General features: G+C 47.3%; 1 pseudogene; it reads right to left on the minus strand.

The window, feature by feature from the left end:
* Nucleotides 1-5,832: 5,832 nt before the first annotated feature.
* Nucleotides 5,833-12,740, minus strand: LOC103653456 (oryzain alpha chain-like; annotated as a pseudogene).
* Between the last annotated feature and the right edge of the window lie 880 nt (nt 12,741-13,620).

The following is a 13,620-nucleotide window of genomic DNA, read 5'->3' on the forward strand; positions in this document are numbered from 1 at the left end:
ACGCACACACACTTTTCTTTGCAGGGCCTTATACTTAGCAATGCCCTCAGGGCCCAAAAAGATGCCGAAGATGAAGGGTGCGCTATTGCCCTGAGCAACCTTCGTTCCGAAGTAATTGAACTGAGGAACGAAGGTCTCGAAAAAGATAAAATATTACATTCATTGATAAATAGAATAAAAGAAGACGAAGCTACTTTTAAGGGTCAAGCTGAGGCTCAGAAGCGTGAAATTGAAGATCTTCGAAAACAGCTGGCCAGAGCCAAAGAGGAACGTATACTTGAAGAAACGAAGCGAGAACTTAGCGACCAATGGGCAAATCATTTAGAGGGAACTGTTGAAGAGCTTCGTTCGTCCAAGAAAAGATGCTATAACAAATCTATGGAGTGTGTCAAGAAGTTGAAAGCTAGCTTCGCCAGCGTCGGCGCATTCTCGAGCGAAGAAAACTTTACAAGAGGCAACCCCGAAGGTCCCATCGAATGGATCAATCACGAAACTGAGGCCTTCGAGGAAATTTTAAATAGCCGCGGAGACATATGTGCTTTCTCGGGTGCTAAGGGAATTGCCACCATTTTGGAGAAAAAGGGCTGCGAGCATGTAAAGATTTTAGCGCAATCTGAAGCTGTCTTGTCCTTCGAAGATGCGAGAGATTCTTCAGCCGAAGCTAGCATGGTTGGTGGAAAATTTTTCACCGATGTCTGGGATAATGGTGGCCGAGAAATGGCCCGAGAAATTATCCAAAAAAGCGAAAAGGGCATTCACGATGCTAGAGAAGTAGCTGAGGCTGCTGAAAAAAGCGCAGAACCCGAAGGGCAAATAGGTATTAACTAATGGTTTTTATTGTGTTTTAATTTTTGGCTTTAAACTTCGTTCGCAATTTGTAATAGCAATGTAGCCGTGTCCTGTCCTCCTTCAGATCTTACTAAAGCATCTCCGGGCCCTCACCCGAAAGGAGATGACGAAATTAAAAAGATGGCTGAAGCTATCATGGATGAAGTTGTTAATCGGCTTCTGAACGAAGCTGCGGAAGTTGTTCTGAGAGAAGATTAAATACTATTGTAAAAACTTCTGAAATGTAACATGTGTAACATCTTGTAGCCCTGAATGTAATATACCTGTTTTTATTGTTCAATTCTTTACGATGCATGAAATTTTGCATACGTACCGTTTTTGAGTCTTTGACGAAAAAACACCTTCCCTTCTTTTCATGCTTCGTGAAGAAGAATTTTTATTTATCACAACAATATCCGTAGTGTTCTGATGAATAATATCCAAGCTTCGTGAAGGTATTTTCCGAAGCTACACTTCCGAAGATCAATAGTGTATCTCCTTACGACTTAGCATGATTTTCTCCTTTTTCAAAACATTCTTCTGAAGATCGATATTGTGTCCCCTTCTTGTGCTATATGCAGCATGATGTATGATGCTTATGCTATGCGAAATGATGTGATGATGTTTATGCTATGTAAGATGGTATTTATTCCGAAGACACGCACACATCCCTGCGATAAAACACATAATCTATTTGAATCAGCGTCGACTTTTTGCTATAAGCCTCCCTTAGGAGCTTCTTCGCCTTTTACTTCAGCGGAATCAGCGTTTATTTTTCGCTGTAAGCCTCCCTTAGGAGCTTCTTTGCCTTTTACTTTCAGCGGTATTCGCGTTGACTTTTCGCGCTTCGCCTTTTACTTTAGGCGGTATCAGCGTTGACTTTTCGCTGTAAGCTCTGCATTCCCTTTGGAACGACTTTGGAGCAGAAAACTTACACTGCGCTCCCTTTGGAACGGCTTTTTGTGACTTCAGTAAACTTAGTCTGCGTTCCTTAGAACGACTTTTTGTTGCTTCGAAGAATTTTTGATAATTCGAAGGTCCTCCTTGTTATCGCAAATCTTTAAGCTTCAACAACTTAAGCCTGTGGAGAAAATATATTTTCCTTGTGGCAAACAACGAAACTATTATATGAGATCTAAAAAATGTCCTTTATTACACAGAAAATAAAACTGAATGAAAAAGACTGCTATCAAGGTAGGATATTTATCAATAGATGTGCTTCGATTCTGGCACAGTGCTGTTGACTGTGCGAGCTTCGGACTGTTCTCTGAAGTCCCTTTGGTGTGGAGCATATTGGCTCCCTTCTGGCTGTTGGCCTTGTTGCAGCGGTGGCGGAGGCGGAGGCTATTGCCAGGAAGCTTGAGGTTGACTCGCCGAAGCAACAGAAACTGCAGGGTGGTTGCCTACATATTCTGGGATGTAAGGCGAATGATACGAAGCAGTGTGCATGACCTGCTTCGGTTGAGCCTGTTGTGCTGCAGCTTCGGCTATTTCCTTTTGTTTCTGGATGGTAACATGGCACATCCTGGTGGTATGGCCTTTGTTCTCACCACAAAACAAGCAAAAAATTCTTCTTGGTTGATCTCCAAATCTTCCGCCAAAGCCCCTGGCGCCTCTGCCTCTTGGAGCTGGTGGTCGGAAGGAGCCTTGCTGTTGCCCCGAAGCCTGTGAGGAGCACTGTGGCCTTTGCTGCTGGCTCCCCCTATCATCATTTTGAGTAGAGTTGTGAATTGACCTAACGTGCCTCAGATAGAGCCTCCCTCCGAAGCCCCTGGTCATTTCAGAAAACCTGAAAGCCTCCCCCCTTCTTTGACGAAAATCATTATCGGCCCGAATATACTCGTCCATCTTCTGGAGCAGCTTCTCCAAAGTTTGAGGAGGCTTCCTAGCAAAGTACTGAGCTGAAGGTCCTGGCCGAAGCCCCTTGATCATGGCCTCAATGACAATTTCATTGGGCACTGTTGGTGCCTGTGCCCTCAAACGCAAGAACCTCCGGACGTACGCCTGAAGGTATTCTTCGTGGTCCTGGGTGCACTGGAATAAAGCTTGAGCAGTGACCGGCTTCGTCTGAAACCCTTGGAAGCTGGTTAACAACAAGTCCTTCAGCTTTTGCCATGAAGTGATCGTTCCTGGTCGAAGGGAAGAATACCAGGTTTGAGCAACACTCCTGACAGCCATAACAAAAGATTTGGCCATGACTGCAGTATTGCCACCATACGAAGATATTGTTGCTTCGTAGCACATCAAAAACTGCTTTGGGTCTGAGTGGCCATCGAATGTGGGAAGCTGAGGCGGCTTGTAGGACGGAGGCCAAGGTGTAGCCTGTAGCTCAGCGGATAGAGGAGAAGCATCATCAAAAACAAAATTCCCATGATGGAAATTGTCATACCAGTCATCTTCGTTGAGGAAACCCTCCTGATGAAGGTCTTGGTGCTGAGGCCTTCGGTGCTGCTCATCCTGAGTAAGATGACGAACTTCTTCAGAAGCTTCGTCTATCTGCCTTTGCAGTTCAGCTAGCCTGACCATCTTTTCCTTCTTCCTCTCCACCTGTTGATGAAGCATCTCCATGTCTCTGATTTCTTGGTCTATCTCATCCTCTGGCGGTGTCGGGCTAATAGCCTTCCTTTTCTGGCTTCGGGCCTCCCGAAGGGAGACAGTCTCCTGATTGTGGTCCAGCGGTTGCAGAGCTGCAGCCCTAGTTGCTGAAGCTTTCTTCGGCGCCATAGCGAAGGTTTATGATCGCCGAAGGTGTTCGAAAACTCAAAGAGTGGAAGTGAGTTCACCGGAGGTGGGCGCCAATGTTGGGGACTTGTTCTCAAATGCTATGAGTTAAGAACAAGGCAACACAGAAAATGTTAATCGATAAAGTCCTTCGTCCTACGAAGCATTATTTCCCTTAGGACATAATGATTTTTGGACGAAGGTTATGAAGGACGTACCTTCATAAACACAGCATACGATGATGAAGAATGAATCATAAGGAACATAGACAATTATATATTACTAGGTCAGTGCCCGTGCGTTGCAACGGGGAAATATAATATCTCGATAACTTATATATACAAATATGTGTTATGCAGTTATGAGATAGAGGATGACATCCGCGAGCTGTCCGGGATGACATCAAAGAGAAACTCGGTCCTGTGACACACGGGCACTCACCTAGTAGTGCATTATATAAGATAGTCAGTGCTCGTGCATTGCATCTGGAACATATAATATCTCGATAACTTATATATACAAATATGTGTTATATGATTATGCAGTTATGCTATAGATCACGTGGAAGCGAGAGCGTGGCCTGCAGATCAATGCAGCGTAAACACGGCCTGCAACGCACACGACAAGCACGCGGCCTATAGATCGACGCAACGCAAACACGGCCTGCAACGCAAACGGCAAGCGCGGCCGCAGGCACTGCCCATAGAAAACGTTGCCATATCTATCCAAACAATTAGCGCTTTTCATTCCCATGGTAATAGATACCAATTTTATTTATTTGCATTAATGTTATCATTACAAGTGCTCAACCAAACGCCACCTGAGTTCGACGCGTTTCGTGGCTCACATCTACATGACGAAGTTTTCACTTACATCTGCAAATTGAATTGAGTATTGGTCCCAAATAGGATGATTTATGGTTTACATTACAAGTGTGGCATCACTCATCAAAACCCAAAGGGGTCTGAGGACCAGATTTCTGGCCCTTCGTAGCCTTAGGCTTGGTGGATGCTTTTAAACCTTTCCCTGAAGGGGGTGTAGGAACTGGGCTGCTGCCAGCATTAGCATATCCAGGGCTCATCCAGTCATTTGATTCGGCAGCTTCATTTTCTGTTCTGTCGTTATGTTTCCGTTTCAACTGCAATAGGAAGGTTCTTGTTAGAATCGGAGCTAAATAAGGAGTCACATGCAGATGGTAACGCGTAATGCTTTGAAAAGGATTTGAGATATAATATTTGTGAGCAGCATCACTAAGACCACCCGCATGGTTACCTTCAAACAGAGGAATCATGGCCCATGCAAATGACTCTTTACAAGGCTCTGTCGTCCATTGATGCATGGACATTCAGCAGTCGGCGCCTCGACAAGTATTATGACCTAAGTAAAATACATAATCACATTCTAAATAAGAAATGCACTACCTGGGAGCGCAGGACTTCCTTGTATGTTCCAATTTCTCATAAGGCAATTGTAAATTTGGTCATTACAGGCTTTGTAAAGGAGATGAAGATTCAGTATGCTCAGTAGAGTAACTGACAACATTAAGCTCAACTCTACTCTTATGTGAGGAAATAGTAATAAAGAAATGAGAAACAAGTAACGTTAGCAGGTTAAAAAATGAAAGCAAATAAAAGAAACAGTAAAAAAGCTCGTTAGGAAAAAAAGTTGAAACTTTCCTCAACAGTTACGTCTGGCGGCTGACGCGTGGAGCAGGCTAGCACTACACGTCAGCCGGTCCGCTATAGCTATTTTCACGGAACAGAGAATCCCTCCGGGAAACAAACAGGCCCATATATGGGTGGGCTTTCTATAAGGCGCCTGGTTCGGTCTTGAAGGAAAATAAGAGTTGGAAAAAGGCCTCCAACAGTTGGCTGCCCTATTGGGCTCGTGCAGTCGTGCTGGTATCTGCTGGCACTGATGCAATGAAGCTAGAACCTATTGTCCACTCTCTGTTAGTAACAAAACCAAATACAAAAACCATCAGAGGATATCACCGCCGACACATAACAGAGCGCGTCCAAGAAATGAATGTACCATAGCATTGCTGGTTGTTCCAATATCAGTCCCCATTACATCAAATAATAATAGATCGCAGCTGTGTCGAGCTACGCCGGGGAGCTTAGCAGAGCTAGCTGAGTTTTACATTTTGCGCGAAAGCAAATTTGCCAGGGTTCCATAAACAACCGAACCCTCTTTTTTTTCTGCAGGCTTTATGTACAGGAGTGAGTACCTACTAAAATGGATATAGGTAGATAGCGGCCGCCGAGACCTAATGCCACGCTGCGTTTTCTCATGCACTGCTCTTCATGCCGTCAGCTGTGTTGCCGAAGAAAGCCCAGTGCGGCTTGGCCAGGGTTCGCTTCGTAGCCTTCACTGACAGTAGTGGGCTGTCCTTGCCCTGTTCGTCAAGCAGCGAATTTGCCGGTTAGAGATCAGACGAAAGAAACTGGCAGTGATCTCGTAGCTAACTGAAGAAGATCATGAGATGGGCCGAGCATTTACCATGAGGCAGGTTCCCTGCCTGACGTTGCAGATGGGGTAGTCATGGGGGCAGCAGCTGTAGTGATCGTCGCAGCAGGTGGCGCCCTAGAGCGGGCAGCAGCCCCAGGCGAAGCATTACTTGCCGTACTCGTAGATGCAGCAGCAGGTGGTGCTGTCAGGGCACGAGTAGTAGTTGTCGCACACGGCGGGCGCCGGGGTCGGGGACGGCGGGCTGGGGCCAGGGTTCGGCGGGTTGGCGCCCTCCTTCAACGGGTATGACGGCTCAACCACGATACCGCACTTGCCGCTAGACGCCTTGATGTTCCGCTCCATCCTCACGTACCCGGACTCGCCCCAGCTGCTGCCCCATGAGTTCTTCACGATCCAATAGTCCTTGTCGTTCTCTGTCCCGTAGCCGACGGCCATGACACCATGGTCCAGCGCTGTTCCACAGCTTCCACTGAAGATACCCTGAGGCCAGGAAATGATAATTAGTCACCAGTACAAAGGCAGATGATTCATGGAGTGATGATTGAATCATTCATCTCGAAATTTAACCAAACGGTCCACAGATGAACCCAACAGCAAGGTGAGCGCGAATTACCGAGCTGTAGAGCTGAAATGCTGTGCCAGCAGCCTCAATTGCGACACTGACAGGCTGGTTTGCAACTGCCTTCTGCAGACTCTTCTCATCGTTCGCTGGTACATCTTCGTAGCTGTCAATAGTGACAACCTTCGCGTTTTTCTGCAATGGATGGACCCAACACACACACAAGATCAGCAGTAAGTAAAAATGACGGTGCTGGTCTTTGGAAAATCAAGGAAAAACTATCACAACAACAATCCAGGATATTCCCGTCGGTACCCGGCCGACAGGAGCTACCCGACGGGGATTGCATTAACTCCCGTCGGCCCCGACGGGAGATAATTAACTCCCGTCGGCCCTAGGTAGCCGACGGCGGTTGTCGCTCCCCGGGCCAGGGCTGACGTGGCGGGCAATTAACTCCCGTCGGCCTAGGTAGCCGACGGGAGTTATGTGTCCGCCACGTCAGCCCTGGGTGCCGGGACGGAGGAGCGACAACTGCCGTCGGCTTGGCTAAGCCGACGGGAGTTATCCTGGACAGTACCAGTTTAACTCCCGTCGGCTTTGCAAAGCCGACGGGAGTTAAACTGTCCCCCCCCAAAAACCCCATATTTATGATCAATGGCACATAAAATATACACAATATCATCATGCACATTCACACATCAATCACATCCATCAACACACATATATATAAGAACATTCATCCACATTCATACACATAAGAAGTGTTCATCCACATAAGAAGTGTTCATCCACAAAAGAAGTGTCCATTACTGAAAAGGTAGAGATCGAAGTGTTCATTACTGAAAAGGTAGAGATCGAAGCACATTCACGAACCGCGGCGGCTAGGGTTGTTGGAGCTTTGGCCGCTGCCTCCGTCCGGAGTTGGGTACGCGAATAGGGAGTTGACGAAGCCATCCATCGTTCCACTTCCTTCCTGATTGTCCTATGGAGCGAGAATGCAATTTGTCAGAAATCGTACATATTAACTGCTGAACTGTCGGCGATAGCTATAGAGTTAGAATACAAACCTGTGCGCCAGGGGCAGGTAGCTGTGCCGGCGGTGTGCTAAACTGAGGCTGCTGCGGCACAAGTCCCTGTTGAATACAAGAATAATACATATTCATGTGAGTGCAGTGCGGCACAAGTCGTCGTTTTTACTATGTAACTAGAGAATGGACATAGAATTTCTTACCGGAGGTGGAGGAGGGCCCATAGGGACGAACGTCCATTGCGGCGGAGGCGGAGGGGCCACATACGGAATGCCCTGCTGCTGAGCTAGTAACTATTGACCAAGCATATTAGTAGTACGCATTGGATGTGTAAAGCAATGAATAAACAGTAATAATGCAATGGGCTTATTTGAATCATCTGTTGTTGCTGCGCGTGGACTGAGGCATAGTACTCACTTTGAGCCCTCAACTGCTCAGTTTGAGCCCTCAACTGCTCATCGCGCTCACGGTTCTCCTCACGCAGCCTCACGATCTCAAGATCTTGCTCAGTGAGCCGACGAGAGCTACGACCGGAGCTTCCGGACCTGGATGCCGACCGCCGAGACGCTCTAAAATCCGTCGTGTTGATCATTCCATCAAAGAGAGAGAATCTACAATTGTTGTCAAAGAAAGATTAATTAAGGCATATGCTCATGTCACTATATAAATGGCATGTAATGTAACATCTCACCGTCCATGTGCCTTTCCTCCACCGGATTTATGCACGGCTTGAGCATCGATCGGCATGGTCCTCCAATCGCAGTCTTCTCCGTGACGGTCCTTCATCTCTTCCGCATATGCCGCCTGTATCGATTATATAACCTTAGTTAGTACGTTGCGAGCATTAACCGAATATTGAGGACAACAGCTCACCAGACGCTCCCTTTGTGTCTGGCTGCACAAAGGGTTGGAAGGGTCGCTTCCCCTATGGCCAGCTTCCCACACCTCGATGGGAGTCGGCTCGCGACCTAATTGAGCTTCCTACAACACAGAGTTAGTACAATAAAAGAATATATGACATCTCAACATATTTGTTAGTTTTCTTACCAGGCGTTTCGCCTTTCGCGTGAAGTTGTCGCCACCGAAGGTGTGGTTCGGCATGGTGCCTCGATTGTCCCTGTGACTTTTTGACTTCTGTTGGAAGGCTTCAGAAGCCCATACCCCACACCAAGCTGCGTAGGCCTCTGGCCGGTTAGACATCCACGGAACCACCACCTTCATAAAAACAAACATATATCAGTACCTATTCAAATGAAACAAACACAAAGGAAAGGATTGAAATATAACCTTACGATACTCTTCCTCGCGAAGGTATATACTCGAGGCCCCTGTCTTCTTGTTCATCTTTTGCCCTAAAATTTGTTGATAATACATGCACGTGGCCTGAATCCTTGCCTCGTACAGGGCCTCCTTCACCAACCGATAGGCATTTACTTGAAACACCTTCTCGGCGTGGTTCGCGTCATCCCCGTCGGCCAACCGAAAACGTGCCTACAAAAAGAATGCAATGTTATCTAACTTTTTAATGATTGCTTCCATATAACACACACAAGATTACGTACCCAGAAGTCAGCGCGAACAAGCCCCTGGGCATCGCCATAAGTGACATCGACCTTCAGCTTGTAATCGTCCCAACAGGAGACGAGGACCGGCGCAGCGTCTGCATCGTCGGACGTCTTCACCAGTCCAGGGTAGTGAAACTTCAGGAGCGAACTCAACACAGAGTTCACCTGCTTTTGACGACCCTGGCCGGTGAAAGAGTAGTCCAACCACTCCCTACAAAAAGACGGGCAAGCATCAAACATGCTTACATTTGATGAATACAGCTGATTCAAATCAAAAGATACAGCACTTACCTATCTCCGACGGGGGAGATCACCGCCTTCCCCGTCTCGGAGCTCGGAACAGGTGGAGGTTGTACGACATGAGGCCTTCTAAACTTACGTGGACGCCTTGCTGGAGCTGCCTCAGCCTCATCTCCACCCTCAGCCGCACCTCCTGCCTCAGCCTCAGTCTCATCTCCACCTCCACCCTCTCCCTGCTCACCTCCTGCCTCAGCCTCCTCACCTCCACCCTCAACCTCATCCTCATCCTCATCCTCATCCTCATCCTCAACCTCATCCTCATCCTGATCCTCATCCTCATCCTCATCCTGCAAATAAGTAACTCAAGTGTCACATTCACGCGTTAAAGTCTTACACAAATTAAAAGCAACAATACAATGATTCTTACATCGCCTCTCTGAAACCCCAAGGGCTGGCCCTGTAACTCTGGGTGTAGGCTTCTGTAGAGCTGCTCCTTCTTACTAGCGCTCAAGGAACTCCCTCGGAAAAGGGAGTCCCTGAACCCCTTCACCACCTGCTTAAACTTTTTAGGCATCCTGCAGCAATTGAAAGTTTTTATTAGTACTGAGTATTGTAAATAAATAAACAAACGGTGCAAAATAAACCAACATTAAACAAATAAACATTCATATGGAAATAAACTTAACTTGTTACTTATCGTTTCGTTTCCTTTTTTGTGGCAATGATATATCATTGAGGTCTCCAACTAAACAATCCAATGTAGGAGCAGGGTCTATATCAAATGAGGATGGCAACTCATCTTCTTGGAATACCCCGTCAGCTTGTTGAGCCTCACGATTGTAATCATCGGGAACAGGAGTGGACAACCGATCACGGGGGTAGGTTTTGTATACGACCCACCAAGCGCTCAACTTAGGGCATGGATATGACGAGTAATATACCTGCTCCACCTGATGAGCAAGGACATATCTATCGGCCCCTTGAAGTATTTGCTTGCGTTTCAGTCTTGGAGTGAGACGCATCCAGCGAAGCTGCTTATGTGCCCTCTTTGTTGTCACCTTCTCCCCTTCTTCGTTTACCACCTCTATGTACCTCGACAGGCCACATTTCAAGCATTTCTCTAGTTTCGCACGATCGCGCCAATATATCATGCAGTTGGACGGGCATATATCGATCTTCTCATATGGCATTCCCAAAGCCTTTAGCAGCTTCTTTGACCGGTAAATGTCTTTAGGCACCTTATGATCGGCAGGAAGGACATCACTAAACAAGTCCAAAATCGCCTTATAACATTTGGCTGAGCAACCAAACTTTGACTTTATGCTCATTAGACGGGTCACGAACTGGAGGATGGTAACCGTTGTGTGTCCATGCAGAGGCATTTCTAAGTCTTGGAGGAGTTTGAACAACTCTTCAACCTCTTTTGTAGGCGGATCTTCAGGATTGTTGACAAACTCTGCCTGCATATCTTCTAACATATGGTCCAATCGATCAACGTTTTCACCGTCATCCACCTCCATCTGTGCTGATACTATACACCGTGACTCGCCGTGGTTATCCCAAACCTTATAACCTTGAACATACCCATGACTGCAAAGGTGTAGTGCCACAGTTCTCTTGTCATGTGACTGGATGTTCCCACATTTGGTGCATGGGCACCTAATCACAGCGTGGGTTGACTCTCCACGAGCGTTCTCTAAAAACTTTTCTGTCTTCTGAAACCATTCCTTTGTGTGACATCCGCCCTTCTTCCAACCAGCATACATCCACTCACGGTCATCTTCCATGTTTGTGGACTAGGATGGCTCAGTTTTGCTGTTGTGTAAACCACCAACCAAAAATTCAGCATATAAGAGCGATGCACGTGGCTTAGGTGATAACCCTACTATAGGAAAGGACATAAACCCACCCGAGAATGGAGGCGGCCGCATGCGACTCGTGACGTGCCCGATGGTCCGAACGAAATTTCGGCAGCATAACCCCGCTGTTCTCCGAACACACGCCTATCATGGTGCGACGGAGAACAACTGGGTTATGCTGCTGAAATCTCGTTCGGACCAACGGACACGTGCACGAATCACATGCGGCCACACCCATTCTCCGGCTGTCCAAATACGTGGACAATCCCGGAACCACGCACATCACAAGTAATCTTGTGTTTGGACCGAATGAAACTATACAATCTATGCATTCATAGATTGTCTAGGTGCATTAGGCCCAAACATATGAATAAATGTGATGCATGTGCATGCTTCCGGAACGGGTGACGCCTAGGGTTAACTACTGGTCTGCGCACTTAACCCTAAAACTCTAGGAAAATAAACAGTGTATCATACTAATTAAACGACCACAACGTAGTTAACTCCCGTCGGCTTAATCAATACAATCAACCAACCGACGGGAATAAACATATTTTCGATATAAATATAAATATATATCGCAATGATATAATTTTAAATAATTTCAATCTTACTGTCTCAGTGGAGGTTGCAGCGGCGTCGGGGGAGGGGACGGGCGGGGGCAGCGGCGTCGGCAAGCCGCGGCGGAGGACGGGACGGGCGCGGCGGGGTCGGCGGCGGCGGCGTAGGCGCTGGCGGCGCTCGGGCGGGGCGGCGCACGGCGGCGGCGGCGGCGCAGGCTCGGGCGGCGCTCGGGCGGCGCTCGGGCGCACGGCGGCGGCGGCGCAGGCTCGGGCGGCGCTCGGGCGCTGGACGGCGATCGGCGGCGGCGCGGGATGAGTGGCCGGCGATGGATGAGTGGCCGGCGGCGCGGGATGAGCGACCGCGCGATGAATAGAGCCTGGGCGAGTGGCCGGCGCGCGCGTTTTAGCCGGGCCCGCCCTAAACCCCGTCGGCCTCCGGACTAACCGACGGGAGTTATTTTATCTCCCGTCGGCTTCGTTATGGCCGACGGTAGTTAATTAACTCCCGTCGGCAACCCTAAAAACCGACGGGAGTTATTTTATCTCCCGTCGGCTTCGTTATGGCCGACGGTAGTTAATTAACTCCCGTCGGCAACCCTAAAAACCGACGGGAATTATTATGGCCGACGGGAGTATTCAGTTTTGCTGTTGTGTATGGAAGCGAAAAAAATACCCTGTTGACATCACACCGTCCGTCTGTGCCCTTGTAAGGGTAATCCTTCTCGGTGTCGATTCCGCCATTGTTGATGATGAACTCAAACACATAGTCCATCAGACCTCCATTGCACCCCTGATTGTATGAAGTGTCACAGTCGACAAGCTCTTGCTTAGACAAGGAGATCAAGTCGCCTGTAACAATCTGGTTGATGCCTTCCACAGCTGCTATTGTTGAGAAAGCCCAGCAGCTCCCTGAAAGAGATCAGATTTCAATGTCAATACGCCATCGGTATCATTGTTAAATCCCGCATATCAATTAAAAAAGGCAGCCAAGTAACAACACATAGTTATAAAATCAAAAGAGTGAAAGTTAACCACAATAGAGTGGAAAATATCTTTATGTTTACACCTGCGACCGCAAAGGGGTACTCCCACGTAGTTCGCATTCCTTGCTGCTTCAACATCAGTCTCTTGAAAGAAGCCTGCTTAATTGGTGGATCAGCCACCAGCAACCATCAGATCTTGAAAGAAGCCGAGCTGATCCAGCATGGAGACAGTAGGATACCTGTTCTTATTTTTTTTTCTTTTCTTTGAAAAATATAGCTATTTGTTTCTCTGACCTCTGCATAATCCTAAAGAGGGCGACGACCATTGCACATAGGTGAGTGCCCGTGCGTTGCAACGGGAACATATAATACCACGATAACTTATATAAAAATATATGTTATAAGGTTTTGTAATTCATTTATGATCCTAGCCATGCATAAATTACTTATATACGCTTGTGAAACTTGGATGGAGGTAGTATTTGATTTCCTATTTACTTGTCATTCTTTCATAGTGACGTGAAACTTGGATGCATATTATAGTGATGTTTGTCAATCCGTATCTATATTTTATACTAATTTTAACTCCATGGCAACACACATGCACATACCTAGTTACTTCTATATATACCCACCAACTCAATGGATCCAAGTGACCCTAGAGTACATAAGGGTGCTAACAAAAAGAATCTGATACATTATGGTTCAGTATAACAGCGACAAGATAGTCACAGAGAGCCCTGAGATACCTCACTCGCTAATAGAAAGAGACCCCTGTCTGCGTGAAGACCTGCCAACACTG

Source organism: Zea mays, chromosome 4 (genome assembly GCF_902167145.1).
Source record: "Zea mays cultivar B73 chromosome 4, Zm-B73-REFERENCE-NAM-5.0, whole genome shotgun sequence".
NCBI classification, from domain to species: domain Eukaryota; kingdom Viridiplantae; phylum Streptophyta; class Magnoliopsida; order Poales; family Poaceae; genus Zea; species Zea mays.